Source organism: Balaenoptera ricei, chromosome 1, assembly GCF_028023285.1.
Source record: "Balaenoptera ricei isolate mBalRic1 chromosome 1, mBalRic1.hap2, whole genome shotgun sequence".
NCBI classification, from domain to species: domain Eukaryota; kingdom Metazoa; phylum Chordata; class Mammalia; order Artiodactyla; family Balaenopteridae; genus Balaenoptera; species Balaenoptera ricei.
Genome location: NC_082639.1, coordinates 170041037 through 170054444, shown reverse-complemented (window position 1 = coordinate 170054444; position 13408 = coordinate 170041037).

Genomic DNA, 13408 nt, shown 5'->3' with positions numbered 1-13408 from the left:
ATTTTATTTTTACAAGAGATAAATCGACTGACACCAAGCATTGTACATGGATGACCACAACAAAAGCAACAATGATTGCAATTACCAAACATGAAACACACTCATACTATGTCATAGTATTGACATTCAGTCCAGTAATCCTCCACTGTAACAGCTCCTTTACTTTGCAGTGAAAATTGATTTGTATATTCTTTGCCTCTGAGTCCTTGTGGAATTTTTTTTTTTTTTTAATTCAGACAGAAAGTCACAAAAATTATACTCATCCTCATCAGTTCACTCAGTCCCATGTAATTAATTTTTTTTTTTCATCTTGATCTTTTGTTAGCACTTTTATGAGTTCATCAGTTTTTCATTAGAGTTCTGAAAATGCTTATTCATTCAGTTCAGCAGTACAGTCCGTTACCAGAAACCTGTACTTGTCAGAGTCTTTTCCATGTATTTCTTGAAGATGAAACCCTTTTATAGGAACATATTTGCAAAATCATCAGAGTACACCCAGAACTGTCTGTAAATGACAAAAGACTTAAAAATGACCACGGTTAAAGATTTGATGACAGTTCATAATAATGCAGTTGACAAGAAAATTAGTTATTTCTGAGATATACATTTTAAAGTAATAAATAGGATTATTACTTATAACATTATACCAGAACATATAAGATTTTTAGAAATTTCATGTAATGTCTGAAACATTTATATTAACATATTTCCATACATATTTCCATACAAGTACAAATATAAGATTTTTAGAAATTTCATGTAATGTCTGAAACATTTATATTAACATATTTCCATACATATTTCCATACAAATACAAATATGATTTTTAGAAATTTCATGTAATGTCTGAAACATTTATATTAACATATTTCCATACATATTTCCATACAAATACAAATATAAGATTTTTAGAAATTTCATGTAATGTCTGAAACATTTATATTAACATGTTTCCATACAAATAACCCAATGAAAGTTTAGTATTAGTTGTTTTGTTTGTTTTTTTATACTGCAGGTTCTTATTAGGCATCAGTTTTATACACATCAGTGTATACATGTCAATCCCAATCGCCCAATTCAGCACACCACCATCCCCACCCCACCGCAGTTTTCCCCCCTTGGTGTCCATATGTCCATTCTCTACATCTGTGTCTCAACTTCTGCCCTGCAAACTGGCTCATCTGTACCATTTTTCTAGGTTCCGCATACATGCATTAATATACGATATTTGTTTTTCTCTTTCTGACTTACTTCACTCTGTATGACAGTCTCTAGATCCATCCACGTCTCAACAAATGACTCAATTTCGTTCCTTTTTATGGCTGAGTAATATTCCATTGTATATATGTACCACATCTTCTTTATCCATTCGTCTGTTGATGGGCATTTAGGTTGCTTCCATGACCTGGCTATTGTAAATAGTGCTGCAATGAACATTCGGGTGCATGTGTCTTTTTGAATTACGGTTTTCTCTGGGTATATGCCCAGTAGTGGGATTGCTGGGTCATATGGTAATTCTATTTTTAGTTTTTTAAGGAACCTCCATATTGTTCTCCATAGTGGCTGTATCAATTTACATTCCCACCAACAGTGCAAGAGGGTTGCCTTTTCTCCACACCCTCTCCAGCATTTGTTGTTTGTAGATTTTCTGATGATGCCCATTCTAACAGGAGTGAGGTGATACCTCATTGTAGTTTTGATTTGCATTTCTCTAATAATTAGTGATGTTGAGCATCTTTTCATGTGCTTCGTGGCCGTCTGTATGTCTTCTTTGGAGAAATGTCTATTTAGGTCTTCTGCCCATTTTTGGATTGGGGTGTTTGTTTCTTTGATATTGAGCTGAATGAGCTGTTTATATATTTTGGAGATTAATCCTTTGTCCGTTGATTCATTTGCAAATATTTTCTCCCATTCTGAGGGTTGTCTTTTCGTCTTGTTTATGGTTTCCTTTGCTGTGCAAAAGCTTTGAAGTTTCATTAGGTCCCATTTGTTTATTTTTGTTTTTATTTCCATTACTCTAGGAGGTGGATCAAAAAAGATCTTGCTGTGATTTATGTCAAAGAGTGTTCTTCCTATGTTTTCCTCTAAGAGTTTTATAGTGTCCACTCTTATATTTAGGTCTCTAATCCATTTTGAGTTTATTTTTGTGTATGGTGTTAGGGAGTATTCTAATTTCATTCTTTTACATGTAGCTGTCCAGTTTTCCCAGCACCACTTATTGAAGAGACTGTCTTTTCTCCATTGTATATCTTTGCCTCCTTTGTCATAGATTAGTTGACCATAGGTGCGTGGGTTAATCTCTGGGCTTTCTATCTTGTTCCATTGATCTATGTTTCTGTTTTTGTGCCAGTACCATATTGTCTTGATTACTGTAGCTTTGTAGTATAGTCTGAAGTCAGGGAGTCTGATTCCTCCAGCTCCATTTTTTTGCCTCAAGACTGCTTTGCCTATTCGGGGTCTTTTGTGTCTCCATACAAATTTTAAGATGATTTGTTCTAGCTCCGTAAAAAATGCCATTGGTAATTTGATAGGGATTGCATTGAATCTGTAGATTGCTTTGGGTAGTATACTCATTTTCACAATGTTGATTCTTCCAATCCAAGAACATGGTATATCTCTCCATCTGTTGGTATCATCTTTAATTTCTTTCATCAGTGTCTTATAGTTTTCTGCATACAGGTCTTTTGTCTCCCTAGGTAGGTTTATTCCTAGGTATTTTATTCTTTTTGTTGCAATGGTAAATGGGAGTGTTTCCATAATTTCTCTTTCAGATTTTTCATCATTAGTGTATAGGAATGCAAGAGATTTCTGTGCATTAATTTTGTATCCTGCAACTTTACCATATTCATTAATTAGCTCTAGCAGTTTTCTGGTGGCAGTTTTAGGATTCTCTATGTATAGTATCATGTCATCCGCAAACAGTGACAGTTTTACTTCTTCTTTTCCAATTTGTATTCCTTTTATTTCTTTTTCTTCTCTGATTGCCGTGGCTAGGACTTCCAAAACTATGTTGAATAATAGTGGTGAGAGTGGACATCCTTGTCTCGTTCCTGATCTTAGAGGAAATGCTTTCAGTTTTTCACCATTGAGAATGATGTTTGCTGTGGGTTTGTCATATATGGCCTTTATTATGTTGAGGTAGGTTCCCTCTATGCCCACTTTCTGGAGAGTTTTTATCAGAAATGGGTGTTGAATTTTGTCAAAAGCTTTTTCTGCATCTATTGAGATGATCATATGGTTTTTATTCTTCAATTTGTTAATATGGTGTATCACATTGATTGATTTGCGTATATTGAAGAATCCTTGCATCCCTGGGATAAATCCCACTTGATCGTGGTGTATGATCCTTTTAATGTGTTGTTGGATTCTGTTTGCTAGTATTTTGTTGAGGATTTTTGCATCTATATTCATCAGTGATATTGGTCTGTAATTTTCTTTTTTTGTAGTGTCTTTGTCTGGTTTTGGTATCAGGGTGATGGTGGCCTCATAGAATGAGTTTGGGAGTGTTCCTTCCTCTGCAATTTTTTGGAAGAGTTTGAGAAGGATGGGTGTTAGCTCTTCTCTAAATGTTTGATAGAATTCACCTGTGAAGCCATCTGGTCCTGGACTTTTGTTTGTTGGAAGATTTTTAATCACAGTTTCAATTTCATTACTTGTGATTGGTCTGTTCATATTTTCTATTTCTTCCTGGTTCAGTCTTGGAAGGTTATACCTTTCTAAGAATTTGTCCATTTCTTCCAGGTTGTCCATTTTATTGGCATAAAGTTGCTTGTAGTAGTCTCTTAGGATGCTTTGTATTTCTGCAGTGTCTGTTGTAACTTCTCCTTTTTCATTTCTGATTTTATTGATTTGAGTCCTCTCCCTCTTTTTCTTGATGAGTCTGGCTAATGGTTTATCAATTTTGTTTATCTTCTCAAAGAACCAACTTTTAGTTTTATTGATCTTTGCTATTGTTTTCTTTGTTTCTATTTCATTTATTTCTGCTCTGATCTTTATGATTTCTTTCCTTCTGCTAACTTTGGGTTTTGTTTGTTCTTCTTTCTCTAGTTTCTTTAAGTGTAAGGTTAGATTGTTTACTTGAGCTTTTTCTTGTTTCTTTAGGTAGGCTTGTATAGCTATAAACTTCCCTCTTAGAACTGCTTTTGCTGCATCCCATAAGTTTTGGGTCGTCGTGTTTTCATTGTCATTTGTCTCTAGGTATTTTTTGATTTCCTCTTTGATTTCTTCAGTGATCTCTTGGTTATTTAGTAACGTATTGTTTAGCCTCCATGTGTTTGTCCTTTTTACGTTTTTTTCCCTGTAATTCATTTCTAATCTCATAGCGTTGTGGTCAGAAAAGATGCTTGATATGATTTCAATTTTCTTAAATTTACTGAGGCTTGATTTGTGACCCAAGATGTGATCTATCTTGGAGAATGTTCCGTGCGCACTTGAGAAGAACGTGTAATCTGCTGTTTTTGGATGGAATGTCCGATATATATCAATTAAATCTATCTGGTCTATTGTGTCATTTAAAGCTTCTGTTTCCTTATTTATTTTCATTTTGGATGATCTGTCCATTGGTGTAAGTGAGGTGTTAAAGTCCCCCACTATTATTGTGTTACTGTCGATTTCCTCTTTTATAGCTGTTAGCAGTTGCCTTATGTATTGAGGTGCTCCTATGTTGGGTGCATATATATTTATAATTGTTATATCTTCTTCTTGGATTGATCCCTGGATCATTATGTAGTGTCCTTCCTTGTCTCTTGTAACATTCTTTAATTTAAAGTCTGTTTTATCTGATATGAGTATAGCTACTCCAGCTTTCTTTTGATTTCCATTTGCATGGAATATCTTTTTCCATCCCATCACTTTCAGTCTGTATGTGTCCCTAGGTCTAAAGTGGGTCTCTTGTAGACAGCATATATATGGGTCTTGTTTTTGTATCCATTCAGCCAGTCTATGTCTTTTGGTTGGGGCATTTAATCCATTCACGTTTAAGGTAATTATCGATATGTATGTTCCTATGACCATTTTCTTAATTGTTTTGTGTTTGTTTTTGTAGGTCCTTTTCTTCTCTTGTGTTTCCCACTTAGAGAAGTTCCTTTAGCATTTGTTGTAGAGCTGGTTTGGTGGTGCTGAATTCTCTTAGCTTTTGCTTGTCTGTAAAGCTTTTGATTTCTCCATCAAATCTAAATGAGATCCTTGCCGGGTAGAGTAATCTTGGTTGTAGGTTCTTCCCTTTCATCACTTTAAGTATATCATGCCACTCCCTTCTGGCTTGCAGAGTTTCTGCTGAGAAATCAGCTGTTAACCTTATGAGAGTTCCCTTGTATGTTATTTGTCGTTTTTCCCTTGCTGCTTTCAATAACTTTTCTTTGTCTTTAATTTTTGCCACTTTGATTACTATGTGTCTCGGCGTGTTTCTCCTTGGGTTTATCCTGTATGGGACTCTCTGCGCTTCCTGGACTTGGGTGGCTATTTCCTTTCCCATGTTAGGGAAGTTTTCGACTATAATCTCTTCAAATATTTTCTCTGGTCCTTTCTCTCTCTCTTCTCCTTCTGGGACCCCTATAATGCGAATGTTGTTGCGTTTAATGTTATCCCAGAGGTCTCTTAGGCTGTCTTCATTTCTTTTCATTCTTTTTTCTTTAGTCTGTTCCACAGCAGTGAATTCCATCATTCTGTCTTCCAGGTCACTTATCCGTTCTTCTGCCTCAGTTATTCTGCTATTGATTCCTTCTAGTGTAGTTTTCATTTCAGTTATTGTATTGGTCATCTCTGTTTGTTTGTTCTTTAATTCTTCTAGGTCTTTGTTAATCATTTCTTGCATCTTCTCAATCTTTGCCTCCATTCTTATTCCAAGGTCCTGGATCATCTTCACTATCATTATTCTGAATTCTTTTTCTGGAAGGTTGCCTATCTCCACTTCATTTAGTTGTTTTTCTGGGGTTTTTTCTTGTTCCTTCATCTGGTACATAGCCCTCTGCCTTTTCATCTTCTCTATCTTTCTGTAACTGTGGTTTTTGGTCCACAGGCTGCAGGATTATAGTTTTTCTTGCTTCTGTTGTCTGCCCTCTGGTGGTTGAGGCTATCTAAGAGGCTTGATGGGAGGCTCTGGTGGTGGGTAGAGCTGACTGTTGCTGTGGCGGTCAGAGCTCAGTAAAACCTTAATCCACTTGACTGTTGATGGGTGGGGCTGGGTTCCCTCCCTGTTGCTGTGGCGGTCAGAGCTCAGTAAAACCTTAATCCACTTGACTGTTGATGGGTGGGGCTGGGTTCCCTCCCTGTTGGCTGTTTTGCCTGAGGCAACCCAACACTGGAGCCTACCCGTGCTCTTTGGTGGGGTTAATGGCAGACTCTGGGAGGGCTCACGCCAAGGAGAACTTCCCAGAACCTCTGCTGCCAGTGTCCTTATCCCCACGGTGAAACAGAGCCACCACTCGCCTCTGCAGGAGACCCCCCAACACCAGCAGGTAGGTCTGGTTCAGTCTCCCCCAGGCTCACTGCTCCTTCCCCTGGGTCCTGATGCACACATTACTTTGTGTGTGCCCTCCAAGAGTGGGGTCTCTGTTTCCCCCAGTCCCGTCAAAGTCCTGCAATCCAACTCCCACTAGGCTTCAAAGTCTGATTCTCTAGGAATTCCTCCTCCCGTTGCCTGACCCCCAGGTTGGGAAGCCTGACGTGGGGCTCAGAACCTTTACTCCAGTGGGTGGACTTCTGTGGTATAAGTGTTCGCCAGTCTGGGAGTCACCCACCCAGCAGTTACGGGGTTTGATTTTACTCTGCTTGCGCCCCTCCTACCGTCTCACTGTGGCTTCTCCTCTGTCCTTGGACGTGGGGTATCCTCCTTGGTGAAGTCCAGGGTCTTCCTGTCAATGATGGTCCAGCAGTCAGTTGTGATTCTGGTGCTCTCGCAAGAGGGAGTGACAGCACGTCCTTCTACTCCGCCATCTTGGTTAATCGTAGTATGTATCTTTCTAATAAGGGAAGTCCACATTGTTTATTACTAACTAACATATCTAGTCCTTCCAAAACCTGAAGTCTGAATGAAATTGTTCACTCTTTATCCCTTTGTTGCATTTAAATTCCTATTGTTAAAAAAAAATCCCAAGTATTGAAAAGGCATTTGTCATATAATATATGAAATAACTATTATTAACTTTTCAAAGACAAAAATCTCCTGAGCAGTATATAATCTGTTGTTAAATCTTCACAATAAGCACTTAGCACTATGACACACACAAAGTAGACATTAAATCAATATTAGCTGGATATTTGATGAATTACTAAGGTAGTAAGTCTAACTATTCCCAGTATACATCTGAAGAGACATAGCTTGCACTAATAGAACGCTTTCTCTCCTAAGGATGCAGATTCAACTTGAGTTATCATTACTGAATACATTTAAATAATGAGGAAATTGATGTACCTAAAGTTAGGGCTGTGGCCAAGAAAACAATGCACAGCAGTGGAAAAAAATCTAGAAACACAGCTGACTGGCTGGATGGCTGAGAGTGTGTGGTGGTGTCCAGTAGACGGTGTTGTGTGGCCAGGCTGGTCAGTGGTTATGATAAAATAGAGACAACCGCTAACACGTTTCCCACCTCATGGTGTTAGGTGGGGAAGGGACAGGAAGACACATGTAGGGTTGTGACACTAAGTGGTGAGTGGGTGGGGGCCTAGTTCCTCTACTATCAAAAGAGTGTAGCTGTGCTTTTAGAACTGTGTTTGATGTTCTTTCCAATAAACCACACTGGCCTTGTTTCTGCCCATCTTCTCCAAAAGGTTGACTCTAGCTATACATTTGCTTTTTGAAGACTGGTTCAACCGCCACGAGAAGGACACTGTGAGAGCATCCTGAGGCAATGGGGAATATTGTTCACTGCCAGGAAATGACAGCACCAGACAACGTTTGTGTGGCAGCCCATGACAGGGGCTCAACTGAGCCAGAATGTCCTGCTGGTCTGTAAGAACAGGAAGCAGAGCCGTACAACTCTGGAAGTTTTCATAAATGACAGCAAGGCTCCTGAACTAGTGAATTCACAGACTATATCCATGTGTGACATGCAAGTGGCCCTTCCGTGTTTTCAGCCATGTTCGTGCTCAGAGAAGACGAAAGGAGGTTGTTAATGCTGTCTTTATGACAAAAGACAATGGGACAAGATGACTCCTCCAGTGCCACAAACGCAAAACTGCTCTAGACTCCCCAATTGGTAAGTGTCGCCTTGTAGATGGCTCCCGACCCAGGAACAATGAGGTCAGCTCCTAGGATGGAAAAACAGCTTCTGGGTAAGAGCTGTGTAGTCCACACTGGGTGGTGGTTGGTGTGGGAGGTGGAGCCTGAAGCAAGCACCCAAGATGTTTGGCTGCCAATGAAGGCACAGCTCCACCCTCCTTCCTTTACTGGATGGAAGAAAACAGGACCCGTCAAGGGTGAGATGGAGTTGAGAGGTAGAAGAGGTTTTTTTTAGCTCTGATGCTGGAAAGGATCTGGAGAGGGTAGAAGAGGAGAGTAGGGTAGAAGCACAGAGCAGAGATAAAAAGCTGGACCCACAGTCAGTGCTGAATGTAGAAGCCCACCTCTTTGTAGTATCAGCAAGAAGAAAGCATCTTCACTTAGGGTGGACTTACATCAATATTACCTTGTTTGCATCATCATGCCAACAGTAGTTTCCAAAGGCTTATTTGGTATCATCATTCTTACATCACCATCAAATAATGTCATTACATTAAAATTTTCTGCCGTGCTGTTCAGTGTACTAGAACTATGAAACAAAACTGGCAAAGCACCTATCTTCCAGAAATTTACTATCTCAGCACTGGAATTTTTTCAACACTGAAATTTAATTTCTCTCTAGTCAATAGAAATCCACAATCCTTTATGAATTCTGCATAGCCAAGCCTTTCAAAAGGGGATTTTCCTGCTGGAGAAGTGATAAGTCTTTGGGAGTATTTTTTCCTTTAATTAGTTGACATTACAGTATGTCCACTACATTAGTCAGGGTTCTCCAGAGAAACAGAGTCAATAGGAGATATATATATGTGTGTGTGTGTGTGTGTGTGTGTGTGTGTGTATGTGTGTGTATATATATATATATATATAGAGAGAGAGAGAGAGAGAGAGACACTTATTATAAAGAATTGGCTCACACCTCATGCAATTATGAAGGCTGACAAGTCACAAGATCTGCAGGGCGAGTGGGCAAGTTGGAGACCCAGGAGAGCTGATGGTATAGTTCTAGTCTGAAGGTCAGCAGGCTCAAGACTCAGAAAGAGCCAATGTTTCAGTTCGAGTTTGAAGGCAGGAAAAAGCTGATGTTCCAATTTGAAAGCAGTCAGGTAGAAGGAATTCTCCCTTACTGGGAGGAGGGTTGGGCTTTTTGCTCTATTCAGGCCTTCAACTGATTGGACAGGGCCCACCCACATTAGGGAGGGCAATCTGCTTTGCTCAGTCTACTGGTTCAAATGTTAATCTCATCCAGAGACACCCAGAATAACGTTAGACCAAATAATTTGGGCACCTCGTGACCCAGTCAAGTTGACATCTAAAATTAACCATCTGGGAGGGAGACGCAAGAGGGAGGAGATATGGGGATATATGTTTATGTATAGCTGATTCATTTTGTTATACAGCAGAAACTAACATGCCATTGTAAAGCAATTATACTCCAATAAAGATGTTAAAAAAATAGGGCTTCCCTGGTGGCACAGTGGTTAAGAATCCGCCTGCCAATGCACGGGACACGGGTTCGAGCCCTGGTCCGGGAGGATCCCACATTCCGAGGAGCAACTAAGCCCGTGCGCCACAACTACCGAGCCTGCGCTCTAGAGCCTGTGAGCCACAACTACTGAAGCCCGTGCGCCTAAGAGCCCATGCTCTGCAACAAGAGAAGCCACCGCAATGAGAAGCCTGCACACCACAATGAAGAGCAGCCCCTGCTCACCGCAACCAGAGAAAAGCCCACACGCAGCAACAAAAACCCAACACAGCAAAAAATAAAATAAATAAAAATTTAAAAGAAAAGATGTTAAAAAAATAAATAGTAAAAATTAAATTAAATTAAATTAAATTAACCATCATGTCCACTAACTGGAGTTATCTTTAGTAAAGAAATAACCTTCGCTATTTAATTTTACTTTGCACCTGAAGAGGAAATGTTATGTGGTGAATAGAGAGAATGAGAAAAAATCAGATGTTTCTTACTCCCCAGAGGTTTCACTGGGTGGACTCAGGAAACTCATCTGACTGCTCTGTGTATCTGCTTCTGAATGGCTGAAGAACTACACTACAACTGTTGTTAGAATTTATCTTTGTACCACAGGGTGTGGTCAAAGTTCACGTGGTGAAATCCTTTGAGATTTTTTGAATGAAAGGTGTTGTACCTTATTAATTAAAATGTCAGGGGTCATGGGGCAACTGAATTAGGATTCTAGGTTAAATAAGCTAAATTTATTTTAATAACTCAGCTGTCTGCCTAACTCACCTATCTAAGAACACATTTTTTAAAAGTAAAAATTAAAATAAGCCCAAAAGTCTCTACACAGCTAACGTCTGTGAATTTATCTCATAAAACCCTAGACTCTTTTTTTTATCCATTAATTTACTTATTCATTCATTTAACAAATATTTACTGAGAATCTACTAGATGCCAGGCACTGAGAACAAGAAGAGGATAAGATAGACAATTATTCATCCCAGAGAACTTCGATTCTAGTGGGACCGTAGAGGCAGAGAATAATACATTTAATTACATGAAAATGGAAATGCTTCTAAAGGACAAAAGATGTCACCAGCAAAATGACAATGCTAGGAGAAGATACTTGCAATGCACATAACCAAAAAGGATTAATATCTGGAATATATAGAAACCCTTCCTAATCAAAAAGAAAAAGACAGACAACCCAATAGAAGAATGAGCAAATGATATAGAAAAAGAAAGCCAAATAGTCAATAAACATGAAGAGATTTTCAGCATAATTTGTAACAACAGAACCCTAGACTCTTTTTGTTTTAAAAAGGATTCTAAGGGAATTCCCTGGCGGTCCAGTGGTTAGGACTCGGCACTTTCACTGCCGTGGGCCTGGGTTCAATCCCTGGTCGGGGAATTAAGATCCAGCGAGCCGCGTGGCGTGACCAAAAATTAAAAAAATAAAAATAAAAAGGATTCTAAGAAGGGTGGTGGTCTGCTATGGAAAATTAATAAATTAATATGAAGTAAATTCTATGAAACGGGGAGGCAAGAATGAAGAGCGAAATGGGGGCTGCAAGAGTCTGGTGTGGGAACAAGAATGAGAAGTAATAGTTGCTGGCCAGAGTGCTATAAAAGACAAAACTAATGCCAGGGAAGATTTGGAGAAGATTTTGTGATGGGTCAAACAGCGTGACACACCACTATAGACCCTAGAGATCTTCCTATATCACAGCAGAGTGAAAGCCTTGAAGGAAAGACTCAGTTATGTGGAGTGTACCCTAGTTAAGATGACAAGGTGGCATGATACACATTTTAGAAAAGATCTACCCAAAAGGTAGAATTTTGAAAACTCATGAGAATATAGGTTAAACTCTAGCAATAAAGAAAACTCAGCTATCCAGAACAGCATGTTTCCTGAAAACTCCAGATAGTGAAAGTCTTAGCTGTTTAGGCTCTCCCCACAAATAACTTTTGTCTTCTAACATATTTCAAATAGAGGGTAAGACAGACTGCTCTGTGTACAAATAAACAACTTTCTCCTTGTTACTATAATATGACAGTGAGTTCAACACATAACTTCTCTTTTAATTACCCAGTGCCTTGAAAGACAATCTGTGCCACTCTGGGTAAGAAGATAAGGTTGGAAATGATACAAAAATTCTCTCATTTTCCATAAATTAGTACAGGGCTTTCCTTTGAATATTTACTAAAAATCTACAACCCATGTGTCTGGGCTAAAGGATCTATAAAGGATATGAAATGCATATTTCTCCTGTAATCACTGTTGAAATCCTCTGGACCTTGGAAGAAGGAGAGGAGTAATGCATATTATGTGCTGCTATTAGGAGATGCAAAAAACTCATATACGGTCTTCAGGTATTAGTGTTAAATTAGAGCAGTGTTTCCCAAAGTGTGTTCCATGAAACGCTAGGTTCTTACAATGCACTATTATAAAAGAATTCTATTTTCAAATAAATTTGGGAACACTCACATACCATATGCTGGCTCCTAGAGATTCACAAAGTTCATTAACATGATAAAAGCCCTGAGAAATTGTTATCTTTGTTTAATCCAATATTTCACAAACTTATTTGACTATGGAACTTCTTTTCTAGATGCACCTATTAGCTTGCCCTAGGATTAGTATTTTTAAAAGGCTGAGGCTGAAGTATGGTTAACTGTGGGGTTTCTTTTTTTCCCCCCCAGTTTTATTAAGATATAATTGACCTACAGCACTGTATAAGTTTAAAGTGGACACGACGATTTGTCTCACATATATTGTGAAACAATTACCACAATAAGTTTAGTTAACATGCATCAACTCATAGAGGTACCAAAAAAAAGTTTTTTCCTTTGTGATGAGAACTCTTTTTTTTTTAATTTTTATTTATTTATTTATTTATTTATGGCTGTGTTGAGTCTTCGTTTCTGTGCGAGGGCTTTCTGTAGTTGTGGCAAGTGGGGGCCACTCTTCATCGTGGTGCGCGGGCCTCTCACTATCGCAGGCTCTCCTGTTGCGGAGCACAGGCTGCAGATGCGCAGGCTCAGTAATTGTGGCTCACGAGCCCAGTCACTGCGCGCCATGTGGGATCTTCCCAGAGCAGGGCTCGAACCCGTGTCCCCTGCATTGGCAGGCAGATTCTCAACCACTGCACCACCAGGGAAGCCCATGATGGGAACTCTTAGTTAGGATCTACTCTCTTAACAACTTTGAAATATACCACACAGCAGTATTAGCTACAGCTATCATGTTGTACATTACATCCCTAGTGCTCATTTACCTTATAAGTAGAAATTTGAACAGTTGACCACCTTCATCTAATTCTTCCACCCCACTCCCTGACCTCTGCTGACCACAAATCTGATCTCTTTTTCTGTGAGTACTTTTTTGTTTTGTTTTTTAGATTCCACATATAAGTGAGATCATACAGTATTTGTCTTTCTCTGTCTGACTTATTTCACTTAGCATAATTCCCTCAAGATCCATCCATGTTGTTGCAAATGGCAGGATTTCCTTCTCTTTCATGGCTGAATGATTTTCCATTGTATGTATTCCACAACTTCTTTATCCATTTATCCACTGATGGACATTTAGGTTGTTCCCATGTCTTGGCTATTGTAAATAATGCTGCTATGAACATGGGGATGCAGTTATCTCTTCGACATAGTGTTTCCGTTTCCTTCAGATATATTCCCAGGAGTGGAATTGCTGGATCATGTGGTACTTCTATTTT